This window comes from Budorcas taxicolor, chromosome 5, assembly GCF_023091745.1.
Source record: "Budorcas taxicolor isolate Tak-1 chromosome 5, Takin1.1, whole genome shotgun sequence".
Lineage (NCBI taxonomy): Eukaryota > Metazoa > Chordata > Mammalia > Artiodactyla > Bovidae > Budorcas > Budorcas taxicolor.
This window is the reverse complement of record NC_068914.1, coordinates 32,373,393-32,387,849: the sequence shown is the minus strand read 5'-3', so window position 1 is coordinate 32,387,849 and position 14,457 is coordinate 32,373,393.

Below are 14,457 nucleotides of genomic sequence, written 5' to 3'. Positions count from 1 at the left end.
CCTTTCTTCTAATTTTGCTGGCATATGTGAATGAGTATGGCCATTATTACTGAGCTTCCACTTCGATAAAAAGGCCAAACAATATTTTCCTGAGGTTATTCAGCTGCCTTGGGTCAGTCAATAATGTGAATGCTGTTAATAACAATGATAATTACATAAATTTTGCAAAGGTTAGCATCAGTTATGAACAGTAATGCTCACAGTATTCAGCAAATAAAAAGTAGTGTTGTATAATGAAATGCTTCTGTCCTACTCTTGGTGCTTTATTGCTGTATCTATTTGGGCATGATATGTGTAACCCAAGTTGTATGTAACTCAGGAACTATGTATTTAATTTAATAGAATGTAATATACTATCTCTCTCCTTTGTCCTACTGTTTTCTTTGCTTCTTTGGAAAACACTGATAAGAAGTTCCAAGAAACACTGCCCACCAAATAGCCATTCCCTGCTTCTTCCTTGTTGGGCCATGTTTTGTCTTTTTGTCCATCCTTTCCCCAGATGATTTAGGGGTAAATCCACATTAGTCGGAGAAGGCAATGGCACCCCACTCCAGGACTCCTGCCTGGAAAATCCCATGGATGGAGGAGCCTGGAAGGCTGCAGTCCATGGGGTCGCTGAGGGTTGGACACGACTGAGCGACTTCACTTTCACTTTTCACTTTCATGCATTGGAGAAGGAAATGGCAACCCACTCCAGTGTTCTTGCCTGGAGAATCCCAGGGACGGGGGAGCGTGGTTGGGGTCACACAGAGTCGGACACGACTGCAGTGACTTAGCAGCAGCAGTAGCAGCCACATTAGTCTTAAGTTAATCATGAATATTCTGTTCTAGTGATTTTGTTGGGATGGGCAGGTGAATAATGAGATACTTGGAAAATATTCTCAGTGCTTTGGGGAAAGAACTCAGTGATAAAATATTGTCATGACATGGAAGAGATTGTCTCTCATCTGCTGAACTTTTTCATGGTTGTATGTTATACTAGATTATAGTTGTGGCCTGGTAGGGCAATAGCCTGAAGAGAACAGTACACAAGATGGGAAAACCCTGACTCAGAGGTACTGTCACTGAACTGCACAACTCTTTCTGGACCTGCTATCTGCTAGGAGTTTGTATTACTGGGACAAAAGAGGCTTATTGTTTATTGTTGGAGATGTCTGTTATTTAGCACTGAAGGCATTCACCTGATTCAAATGAATTCTTTTCTAATAGAAGTGTTAATATTCTATACAGCAGTTTTAGAGATGAATTATTTTCTTTAACAAATTAATATAGGGAGGGATGTTTGTATCAGCCATGGTTCTACTGAAAAACAATTCTGATCCAACTAAGAAGACTTTCATGGGAGACTTAACTACAGTGGTTTGCCAGAAACAAGGGATATTGAAGCACCTAGAGATTAGTGTCCCCAGGAGGCCATTACCCTTCTAAGTCCATAAGGGCAAAGGATGAAAGCAGGTGTTAACCAGAGCCCAATAAGAGCTGCTGCTCTTGTGGAGGAGGGGCAGTCTCATGGGAGATATTGTCATCTCCAAAATTATGCACCACATTCCTGGAACCCAATCAGATGCCATCTGCAAGTGAGCCCACATGGGCACAGAGAACGTAGAGGGGAATGTCTGGGTGGAGCCATTGGAGAATAAGCAGCACAGTGTTTTTTATTCCCGTAAACTCCTATATAATGGCTCAGTATTAGAAATAAAATTATTCTTCTAGTTGAAAGTTAAGTATGTCTGCTTCATTGTGCTTTTATGCTGTCATAAGTAAATTCCTTTTGGAACTGAGCGCTGTGGCAGGTATGTCTCTCATTTGATATATGTGAAGCAGACCTGTTAACTTGATTATTCATATAACCCCACATATTTCTTGTCATATGTGGTGTGAGGTTAGCAGCTCTGTGTTCTTCCAAATAAATAGCAAGTCCTCTCTGCACTGTTTGATTAATTCGTTCTTTTTCTTGTTGGCTTGATATGACCACTGGGGTAACTGGTTACCTCTCTAGGTAGCATAATAGTAGATGTTTACTCACATATTATAATAAATACATTTTATGGGATTTTTAATTGAAATATAATATTTTGACAGTATTTCTGATTGGTAAAATTCAAATGCCCATAAAATAAGACACTGGGGTGTTATAAATTCTCTGTAGGTAGATACATAAGGTTAAGAAAGTGAAAGTATAGTTGCTCAGTGTGTCTGACTCTTTGTGACCCTATGGACTGTAGCCCACCAGGCTCCTCTGTCCATGGAATTCTCCAGGCAAGAATACTAGCATGGGTAGCCACTCCCTTCTCCAGGGAATCTTCCAAACCGAACCCGAGTCTCCTGCATTGCAGGCAGATTCTTTACCATCTGAGCCACTAGGGGCACCCATATATGTGTTAAATTACATGGCAAAAGACCCAGGATACATGCTGATCTAAAAGCCAATTGTTATTTTAGGGGCGATAACTATTGCATGTAAAGATTGGAGAACACTCTTCTGTTATACTCCAAAGAGTCTGTATGCCCTCTTCTCACAGTATGGGCCCTGGCATAATCAGCATAGTCCTAGGAAAGCTTAGGAAATTGCACTACCCAATGGTCACAAATCATCACTGCCATACTTCACCAAGTTCTTCCATTTTAAGAAATATAATTAAAGACTGACAAGAGCAGAGCTTGTCATCACTAGGGCCTTCAAGGAATTCTGAAAACCCTCTTTATTCTCTAAGGACTTGAGCCTTTTTTGAGGGGTTAGACAACTGAGAACGTTTGGCCTGTGTGATATTGGAAGTAAATTCAGGATAAGATCATCTCTTTTACATAGGGATAACCTCCCCTATTTTGTGGATAAGGATTCTGAACCCAGAGAGGATCAACCATCCCATACTTTAGACTCCAAACATGTTCAGGGTGGCATGAAAAATATTAAGCCTCACTTCTCCACCTCCCCAAGTATCTGAGGGGAACCTGCTCTCGAACAGTGTGTGTCTAAGAGTAGACACCAGTTTCTCATTGTCTGGAAGACAAGCCTGAGTGTGAAAGGAGGGGCAGGCTGGGAAAGGGGAGACTTAGTTCCTCAGACAAAAGGAAGGAATTTGAGATTATGTACTTTAAAAGATTATGTAGTGGCTACTGCAACTCTTATACATTCTTCTAGTAATATAACCTATTTTTGTGTACATGGAGTTGGCATTTACCTCAGATGATACCATCTCTTCTGGCCCCATGTCTGTATTCATGCAGGAATAATCCTTTGTTAAAAATAAGCCAATGAGAACCCATTCTAGAGTATTTTTATTGAAAAGTCATCATGACCAGATAGCTTGTGTCCTTCTTGCTGTCAGCAGCCATATCAAGAAAATACATCTCCATGGGAGAACATGATGATAAGTATAAAATTTTCCCACTTATATACAATGGGAAAAGTTGTCAGAACAAGTGATTTTATGTAGTGTGGAAAGGGAAAGACCTCAGTGGGGAGGCCAGCATGGAGGGAAGGAGCCATTTGAATATCTGGAAGAAGCTCTGTATATATAATGCATATATATGTATAACCTGTTTTGTTTTGGCATTGGGCCCATTTTCTATCTTGAACTTGACCTCCTCTTGCCTGATATGACCTATCACTTCATATCCAGTCTATACTTGACAGGGAAGGTATACTTTGCAGAGCCATAGACTCTGGGAGGGTTCAACTTATGGGTAAACTATATGTCTTCAGCCACTACCCCTGTTTATTGCTTCCAATTGGAGACTGCATCTTCCAATTGGTAGGTTGCCCTGAACCTTTATCTGTGTTTTTTGGGGAATGCTTATCCTGTTGAATCCCTGTTATTTTCACACTATCTTACTCTGCCATCCCAACACCACTAGTTAAATAAGCCCATTTCTCTCCACTTCTTTGAAACACTATCATAGACTAAATTCTTATCACAGTCTTAGGACTTAACATGTATATTTCCCTACTCAAAGCTAAAATATTTAGATTATTATAGTTGTTAAAGATACATTTTCAGATAAGCATTAGTCTCCATTTTCACAAAATGTTTGACTCTTCCCAATATTACACATAAAATTTACATTTGTTCTAGCAATGAAACCAAAAGAAATAAGTAACTTGAGATTTTGTTGGGAATGTTGTGCCATAATATACTTCATTTTTTATTCAGAAAAATGATTTGTACCTCTAATTACACCTTTTAAACGGTTGTTTAATAAAGTTCATTTCCTTCATATAGATTCTTCATATTTGTTATTTATGTTTACATATTTTTCTTTGAACTTGTAAACCTCTTGACTGTATTATTGTGGACATAAGAGGGACACTTTATATTATTAAAATTTATTTACCAATAAAGATTTTCACTGTATGCTCAATGAAAAGATAGTCACAAAGCATTTGTTAAAAAAAAAAAAAGAGCTGGTACTTAAAGTTAACTTTGAGAGAAGGGGGTTTCTTTTGAGTAATATTTGTTTTTTTGTATGTTTTCATTTTTGTTTCATAATTGTGTAATTTTTCCAATTTAACATAATTTGCAACCCAGGAGAAACCCTGATTACCATAGATATGACACTTTTAAATTGTTGGCCTCTGTTTTCAGCTTTATTTAAATGTTGTACCTGTATTCATAAATGAAGTAGATAGATTGGTGACATACATCTGGGGTAGTTTTATGTTAGTATAGAGTCAAGATGTGATTATAGCCCATTTCTGAATCATCTTCTTGGGATTATAAAAGAGGAGCATCTCCTGAGAGAAGAGGTTATTTATTTAGGAAGCACTGAAGGGAGGGACCATAGAGGCTAACGTCCACTGAATCCAGAAAAGTGACTAACTGGGCCTCTGACACTGGGAAGGCAAGGTGCAGCCTTCTGCTCTGCACATGTGCAGTTCACTGCCTCCAGCCTCCTAAGGTTCCAGTGTCTCACCTTCAGAGACCTGGTTGGGGCAGAGAGCTGGAAAGGAAGTTTGTACACTTTGGGGTTCTGTGGAGTTTGACAGTCAGAAAAGAAGATTATTTTACAGTGGATAGATTCCAAAATTCTCCAGATGCTTCTCAGTTGGGTCCATTTACATTTTAATTTATGCCCATAATATTTTTGTGCCTGCCCTGGACTTACCTTCAGATAAAGGCCTCTGAAGACAGGCTGTGCTCCAGGGTCTGTGTTTCAGCATAATGGGGACAATGCAAAGAGAGAGGATGAAGACTGGAATTAAACAGGGGATGGGCTGTGGTTGCATTTGTTACTTTCCTTGAGGAAAGCTCCTTATGTCATCAGCCAGATGTGTGCAGTAAAATGTATACATCTTAATTCCAGAAGATCTTTCTAGAGCTGTACATGCTAGGGCATGAGGTCTATGCCTGTTATTGAGAAGAGTTGTTAAAGGCTGTCTGGTAAAAGCTGAGGCTATGGGGTGTTAGTGGTGTGTAGTAAAGCACACTGTTCACAAGCATGGACTTTGGAGTTATGTCTGCATACATGTCCAGATTCTACTACTTAATAATACATCTGTGATTCTACATAGGCATTCTACACTGAGCCACTGAAAACCTAAGTTTATCCCTCTCTAAAATGTGAATGACAGTGGTACCTACTTTATAGAGTTATAGGACTTAAATAAGCAAGTAAATTTTAAATTTGTTCATTCAATCAATAGATAGGAGTCAGACAATTTTACAATTGATTAGGAGTTATTTGAAAATCAAACAAAAAAGTCTTTGGAGACTTACATAACCAAGATGGTGAAGTAGGAGACCCCAGCATCCCCCAACAAAGATCAAAAAATAATTATACAGGAACAAAAACAGCTCTGGGAGATCTCAGGAGTCCAGTTAAGCCTGAGTAACAGAGCAAAACAAGAAACCTGAGAAGAACTCAAAAAGGAAAGGAAGTACCGCTTCATTTTGCCTGCATCATCCCACTCACCCTGGCCAGCAAGGCTCAGTGCCAGATGGGACAACACAGCTAGAAAGTTTTCTTGAAAAAGGAGGAGCAGGCAAGCAGCCAGCCTCCCCAGCCTTTCAGGGCATCACATGAAGGACTCACTTAGGTTTCACTCCACCCAGAAAGTGGCACAGCTGAGGTGAACCGAGGTAGCTAGGAACAAGGAAGAGCAGGGGCCACCAGTATCAGTCACATAGTGGGAATAACCACGGTTCTGAGTCACCTGTTCTGCAGAGGATCTCAGCAGCTTTCTCACTGAAGAAACCAACAGCCAGCACAGCCACAGAGTCCCTGCAGACTTCACCAGTTTTTGCCCAACAGATATTTGGATTTACAGACAGCAGCTGCCTGAGTGCTTCTTTACTCCTTTCAGCTCCACCCCCTCCTCCAGAGCCTGGGATCCACAAGAGCACATAGTGAAGACCTCTGCAGCTGGGAGAGTGTAAGACACCAGCCTAGACCCCACACTAACCTCTAGCACCATAGGCACCCTTGAGGTTAGCTCCTTTAGCTGTGCATTTGCATACTGCCAGCCTCTTTTTTTTTTTCCAGTCTTTATTGAATGTGTTACAGTATTGTTTCTGTTTTATATGTTTTGGTTTTTTAGCCACAAAGCACTGGGATCTTAGCTCGCCAACTAGGGATCAAACCCACACTCCCTTCACTGGAAGGCAAAGTCTTAACTACTGAACTGCCACGGAAGTCCTTGCCAGCCTGACTCTTGTCACCAATTTCTTTTGCCATGTTCATACCTGTTGTGCTGTCCTGTGGCCATGGAAGTGCATGCTGTCAGCCAAGTTCCCCATAAATGCTTGTGGGCCTGGATTCAGCCATATCTCAAGTCACTGCACTGTATCTCTCAACTCACTGGCAGCTAACACACTGCCAGCTGTGCACTGCATTCCTCTGGCCAGAACAATGTCACTAACATCTACTGCTGTGTGCCTGTGGCTATACCTTACAGCCATAGGAGTGCATGGCAATCAGTTCAGTTCAGTCGCTCAGTCAAATCCAACTCTGCAACCCCATGGTCTGCAGCACACCAGGCTTCCCTGTCCATCACCAACTTCTAGAGCCTACTCAAACTCATGTCCATCATGTCAGTGATGCCATCCAACCATCTCATCCTCTGTTGTCCCCTTCGCCTCCCACCTTCAATCTTTCCCAGCATCAGGGTCTTTTCCAATGAGTTGGTTCTTCACATCAGGTGGCCAAAGTATTGGAGTTTCAGCTTCAGCATCAATCCTTCCAATGAACATTCAGGACTGATTTCCTTTGGGATTGACTGGTTGGATCTCCTTGCAGTCCAAGGGACTCTCAAGAGTCTTCTCCAACACCACAGTTCAAAAGAATCAGTTCTTCGGTGCTCAGCTTTCTTTATAGTCCAATTCTCACATCCATACATGACTACTGGAAAAACCATAGCTTTGACTAGATGGACCATTTTTGGCAATAGGGCCCCATTAACTGCATCTAGACCCAGATTCAGCCCTGTCTCTTGTCACTGGTCTGCATCACTGCACTCACCTGCAACTACCCTTGCAGCTGTGCACCTGCATGTTCCTAACCTGACTCCCTTAACTGGCTTCGCTGTCATGAAAGTAAGTGCCTGTGGAGACACCCTGCAGCCACAGGGGTTCACACCAACAGCCAGGGCCCCCACAGCAGCCAGTGTGCCCACAGCTGGTGCAGGGCCTTGTTGCTGGCCCTGGTCCTCACCACTGTGTGTCTGCAACCAACCCCTGTATGAACACCTATGCAAGGATACAGGGATGATGAAAAATTAGGGAAATATGACAATAGCAAAGAAACAGTAAACTTATGGTGAAAGTGAAAGTCACTCAGTCGTGGCTGATTCTTTGCAATCCCATGGACTATATAGTCCATGGAATTCTCCAGGCCAAAATACTGGATTGGGTAGCCTTTCCCTTAACTGACCACAAAGAAATAGAGATTCATGAATTGCTTGATAATTCAAAATGCTTGTTCTAAATATGCTCAGAGAGCTACAAGAGAACACAGATTAAGAATTTCATGAAATCAGGAAAACACAAAAACAAAATAAGTTCAATGAGGAGAAAGCATTAAAAACAAAAAAAAAGATTTTAGCTGAACAACACAATGAAAAATAACTTCACCAGCAGACTGTACCTTAAAGAAGAAAGAATGAGTGAACCCCACAAAAAGATCACTTATAATTTATCCAGACAGGAGGAGAAAAAAGGAATGAAGAAAGACTATGGGACTAATGTGATACCATTAAGTGAAACAATATATGTATCATGTAGACCCAGAAAAAGAGGGAGAAAGACAGAAAATTTATTTAAATAAATAATGGCTGGAAACTTACCAAACCAAGAGAGAGATTTGGACAGCCAGGTACATGAAACCAATAAATCACCCAATCATTTCAATCCAAAATAATCTTTTCCAAGACACGTTTTAATAAAACTATCTGAAATCAAAGACGGATAAAAAGCAGGAAGAGAAAAAAATTTTCTCTCATACAAGGAAACCCTCATGAAGCTATCAGTGGATCTTTCAACAGCAGTCTTGCAAGCCAGGTTACGTTTGAAGTGCTGAAAGAAAAGAACTGCTAATCAAGAATGCTTTACCCAGCAAAGTCATCCTTCACTTTCCCAAACAAAAGCTGAAGGAATTCATCACCACTAGATTGGCCTTCATCTAAATTATTTCATCTGATTAATGATTGTCACATAACTTTATTGCTACTTCTGTCTTGGGTATTCCTTTGGAAAAGATGTATGGATTCATTACATATATACTGTCTATAGATTATAAGATAAAGTCAAGTATATATCTGCTGATACTTTTTGAGTTGCCCTGTCTTTATACTTAGAAAAGTCTCTTTAATAGTAGGCTTCCCTGGTGACTCAGATGGTAAGGAATCTGCCTGCAATGCAGGAGACCAGGGTTCAATCCCTGGGTCAGGAAAATACCTTGGAGAAGGAAATGGCAACCCACTCCAGTATTCTTGCCTGAAGAATTCCATGGACAGAGGAGCCAGGCAGGCTCTAGTCCATGGGGTCACAAAGAGTTGGACACGACTGACTATAACTCACTCACAGACTGGCCTTACGAGAAATGCTGGAAGGAGTTATTCAAGTAGAAACAAAAAGATGCTAATGAATAACATGAAAATATACAACAGACTGGTAAATATAAGTATTCTAAGTCAGACTTGGAATTCTCTAATACTATAATATGTGGTGTATCAGTACACACCACATATTATTTTAGTATTTAATAGATACTAGATTTAATAGATAGTATTTAATAGATACTAGATACTACATTTAATTCTAGTATCAGTATAAACCTAAAAGGACAAAAGCATTAAAATAACTATAGCTATAATAGTAAATGGATATACAATACAAAAATATGTAAATCAGCAGCATAAAATGGGGGGATTTAAAAAAGCACAGATTTTGTATGTGATGGAAGCTGTTTTGAGCTTAAACTGTTTTGTCAGTAAAATGTTTCAAATAAGCCTCATGGTAACCAGAAAATAAAAACCTATAGTAGATTCACTCAAGAAAAGGGAATCAAAGTATACTTTATGCAAAAGAATGAAATTGGACTGTTTATATGCAAAAGAATGAAACTAGACCTCTATGTTACATCACTAACAAAAATTAAAATGGATTAAAGTCTTAAACATAAGATCTGAAATGATAAAACTCCCAGGTGAATGCATAAAGAGCTCCTTGACATTGGCAGTTATTTTTTGGATGACACCTGAATCACCAGCAACAAAGGCAAAAATCACAGGTAGGACTGCATCAAGCTAAAAAGCTGTACAAAAAAAGAAGCAAACTATGGAGTGGGGGGAAATATTTGCAAATAATATAAGTGGTAAGGGGTTGATATCCAAAATATATTAGGAATTCACACAACACAAAGGCAAAAAAAAAATAAACCTGAAATAATTCTGTTTTAAAATGAGCAGAGGAACTGAACAGACATGCCTTCAAAAGAGACATAAATGATGTTGAAACAACATCACTAGTCATCAAGGAAAATTAAGTCAAAATGACAATGGCATATCACCTCACACTAATAACTCTTATCAAAAAGACAGCTCAGGGCCTTCCCTGATAGTCCAGTGGTTAAGAATCCATGCTTTCACTGCAAGGGGTATGGGTTCCAAAAGACAGTTAACAAGTGCTGGTGAGGAAAAGAGTACTCTGGTGCACTGCTGGTAGGAATATAAATTGGTAAGGCTACCAAGGAAAACAGTACAGAAATTCCTCAAAATGTTAAAAACAGCACTACCATATGATCCAGGAATCCCACTCAGTTTATATCCAGAAAAAATAAAATCACAATCTCAATACCTACACCCATGTTCATTGCAGCATTAGTCATAGTAGCCAAAATATAAAAACAACCTAGGTGTCCACTGACAAAGGGAAAAAATAGAAATAATATATACATATTTTACATATATACAATGAAGTATTATCCAGCCATCAAAAAAGGAGAAAATCCTGCCATATGAGATAACACAAGGTCTGTCAGACCTTGAGGGCATTAGGTTAAGTGGAATAAGTCACATAGTGAAGGACAAACACAGTATAATCTCATCTATATGTGGAATCTAAAAACAGTGTAGAATACTGATGGGCTGAAAGGTGGGGGAAATGTGAAGATGTGGGGCAAAGGATACAAACTCATTCATCAGATGAATAAATTCGTGGATCTAAAAAAGAACTTGGAGACTGTAGAGTCAATACTATTGTATTATATAATTGAAAGTTGGTATGAGAGCACAGCTTCATTGTTCTCACAATAACAACAAAAAAGTAATTAATGTGAAGTGAAGAATATGTTAACCTTACGGTGGTAACCATTTTGCCATCTACAAGTGTATCAAATCATCACATTTTACACTTTAATCTTACACAATATTATATGTCAATTATATCTCAATAAAACTGGGGAAAATCTCTGTCTTCTTATAGAGCTTATTTTCTAACAGGGACAACAAACATAAAAACGGTTACTTATTACTCCCAGAATGGCAGCAAATGTAAAAACAGTTACTTTTGACTCCACAGACCCACTCCCATGTGAAGCAAGCAGATGCTTCACATGATGTGTAATGAAAGTGTTCTTTAAGCAAAGTCTCTGGAAATTGTCCTAAAGGCATATGGCAAAGAGGAACATTCAAGAAAATCTACTCACGCTCATTAAGAACAGCAGGAGTTTGTGGTATTTGAACCTCAACTACCCCCACCCCTGCCTCCCTAGCTCAAGTCACATGCTATGGCATCTGTCTGGGAAAGGCAGGCTTCCAGTTATTTCTTACATTTCTCCTGCAGCCTCTTTTACAGCCTGCATTGTAGACAAGTGCAGCTGAAGAAAAGCCAAGAGCTTCTATTCCCGAACACACCGAGAATACTGAGGCCCCAATCACCCCCAATTTGACTATGTTGGGTAGAGGTTCCAAGCCAAAAGGGAAAACGAGAAGACCAGAGGCTACTATGTCCACACAGCATTATCCTTCTAAACTATGGGTGTCACAGAAGAATGCCACTGTCTCCACTCCTACATCTGGGGCATGGCTCAGAGATTTTTGCAAAGGGGAAAAGGCAGATCATAGAATCAAGAGGTCCTATGCTCTCTCCAAGGAGACTGAAAGCATCATGAGAGATCTAGGCTAAATCATGGAACATGTAGTTTACTAGAAAGAAGCAAGGAAAAGACAAATAAGTGTCTACCTGAGCTCAAAATGCGTCTCAAATATTGACCTCAGAAACTTTTCACAGAAGGCTGTCCAAAGCCAGTCACAAAAAGAGAACCTTGAAAGCAGCAAGAGAAGCAACTTACCACATATGAGGAATCACCAAGAAGAATATCACTAGATTTTTCACCAGAAACCTTAGGTGCCAAAAGGCAGTGGGTGGTATATTCAGAGTTCTAAAGGAAAAACAAAAACACAACAATCTGTCAAGAATCCTATATCCTACAAAACTGTCCTTCAAAAATGAGAAGCTAAGACATCGGAAGATAAACAAAGGCTGAGGAAGTTTGTTACCACTAGACCCATCCTTAATAAAATGTTAAAAGGAGTCCTTAAGATAGAAATGAGAAGACACTAGACAGAAACTCAATACTGTTAAATAAATATCTATGGTAAAGTTAAATACATAAATAATTATAAAAACTAGTGTTACTATAACTTTTTTGTAACTCCACTTTTTTTTCTATGTTAATATATAGATGCATTGAAAATTATTAGTGTATGTTTTGGGATACATAATGCACAAAGATGTAATTTTATGACATCAGTAACTGAAAGGGGTTGGAATAGAGCTGTAAAGAAACAGAATTTTCATATCTTATTACAGTTAAGGAATAAATTGAAATTAGAATGTTATTAACTGTAAAGTGTTAAATGTAATCCTGATAATAAATGCAAATAAAAGTAGCTATAGAAAATACACAAAAGGAAATTAGGAGAAAATTAAAAACACCAAATACTTTGGCCACCTGATGCAAAGAACTGACTCATTAGAAAAGACCCTGATGCTGGGAAACATTGAAGGCAGGAGGAGAAGGGGACGACAGAGGATGAGATGGTTGGATGGCATCACCAACTCGATGGACATGAGTTTGAGTAAGCTCTGGGAGATGGTGATGAACAAGGAAGCCTGGTGTGCTATAGTCCATGAGGTCGCAAAGAGTCAGACACGACTGAGTGACTGAACTGAACTGAACACTTCACTACAAAAAGACTAAATGGAAGACAGTGATGTAGAAAATAAGGGGAAAAAAAGTTATTAGGCATATAGAGAATAAATAGCAAAATGACAGAAATAAATCCTTTCTTATAAGTGAAATAAATGTAAATGGATAAAACTCTCAAATCAAAAGACAAAGATTGGCAGAAGGATTTTTTATAATGAGCCAATGGTATGCTGTTCTACAACATATTCACTTTTCATCTGAAGACAAAAATGGATTAAAAGTGGAAGGATTGAAAAAGATATAACGTGCAAATAATAGCCAAGAGAGAGCAAAGGTCTCTATACTATCAGTTTTTTTTAAAGGCTTTCAAATTTTAAGAGATAAAGCATTATATTTTATGTTAATAAAAATTGAAAAATACAGATGTACCCCAGTGTTCATTGCAGCACTATTTACAAAAGCTAGGATATGGAAGCAATCTAGATGTCTATCAGTGGATGAATGGATAAGGAAGCTGTGGTACATATATAAAATGGAATATTACTGAGCCATAAAAAGGAACACATTTGAGTCAGTTCTAATGAGGTGGATGAACCTAGAGCCTATTATACAGAGTGAAGTAAGTCACAAAGAGAAAAATAAATATCATATATTAACACATATATATATATGGAATCTAAAAAAATGGTATAGATGAACCTATTTGCAGAGCAGCAGTGGAGACACACAGAGAACAGACTTACGGACATGGGGGTGGGGAGAGGATGAGAGGATGGGATGAATAGAGAGAGTAACATGGATACATAGACACTACCACATGTAAAATAGATAACCAATGGGAATTTTCTGTATGTCTCAAGGAACTCAAACTAGGGCTCTGTAACCTAGAGGAGTGGAATGAGGTGGGAGGTAGGAGAGGTTCAAGAGGGAGGGGACATATGTATCCTATGGCTAATTCATGTTGATGTTAGCAGAAACCAAGGCAATATTGTAAAGCACTTATGCTTCAATTAAAAATAAATTTTGTAAAGAAGTATAGTGAAGTGAAAGTGTTAGTTGCTCAGTCATGTTTGACTCTGCACCACATGAACTTGTGGCCCACCAGGCTCCTCTGTCCATGAAATTATCCAGGCCAGAATACTGGAGTGGGTAGCCATTCGCTTCTCCAGGGGATCTTCCAAACCCAGGAATCAAACCCAATAAAAGGTCCAGCCCAATAAAAGTTTCAAAAATAATCATTTATGCACCTAATACAAACCATCAAAATAGATGAGGCAAAAATGAACAGAAAAGAAGAGAAATATATAGTTCTGCAATACTGCTTGGAGACTTTAATACTCTATTCTCAATAGGGGATAGAAGAACTAGATAGAAGTAGAGAAATAAAGGATTTAAAAAAAACAGTAAATCAACTAGATATAACAAATGTATACAGAAAACTACCAAACAACAGGAGAATACACATTCTTCTCAAGTGCACATGGGACATTCTCCAGAATAGGCTATGTTAGTCCACAAGTTAACTCTCAATAGATTTTAAAAGATAGATATCATAAGAAGTATCTTCTCCAACAACAACAGGATGAAGTTAGAAATCATAAATAGAAGAAAAGCTAGGAAATAAACAAATTTGTGGAAATTACAAGACACACTTAAAAAACCAATGGGTCAAAGAAGAAATTACAAGGGAAATTGTAAAATACTTAGAGACAAATGAAAGCAAAAACAATATATCAAAACTTATGGATTCCATGAAAGCAATACCTATCAGTTGTTACATTTAAAAATATAAAGGAGCTCAAAACAACC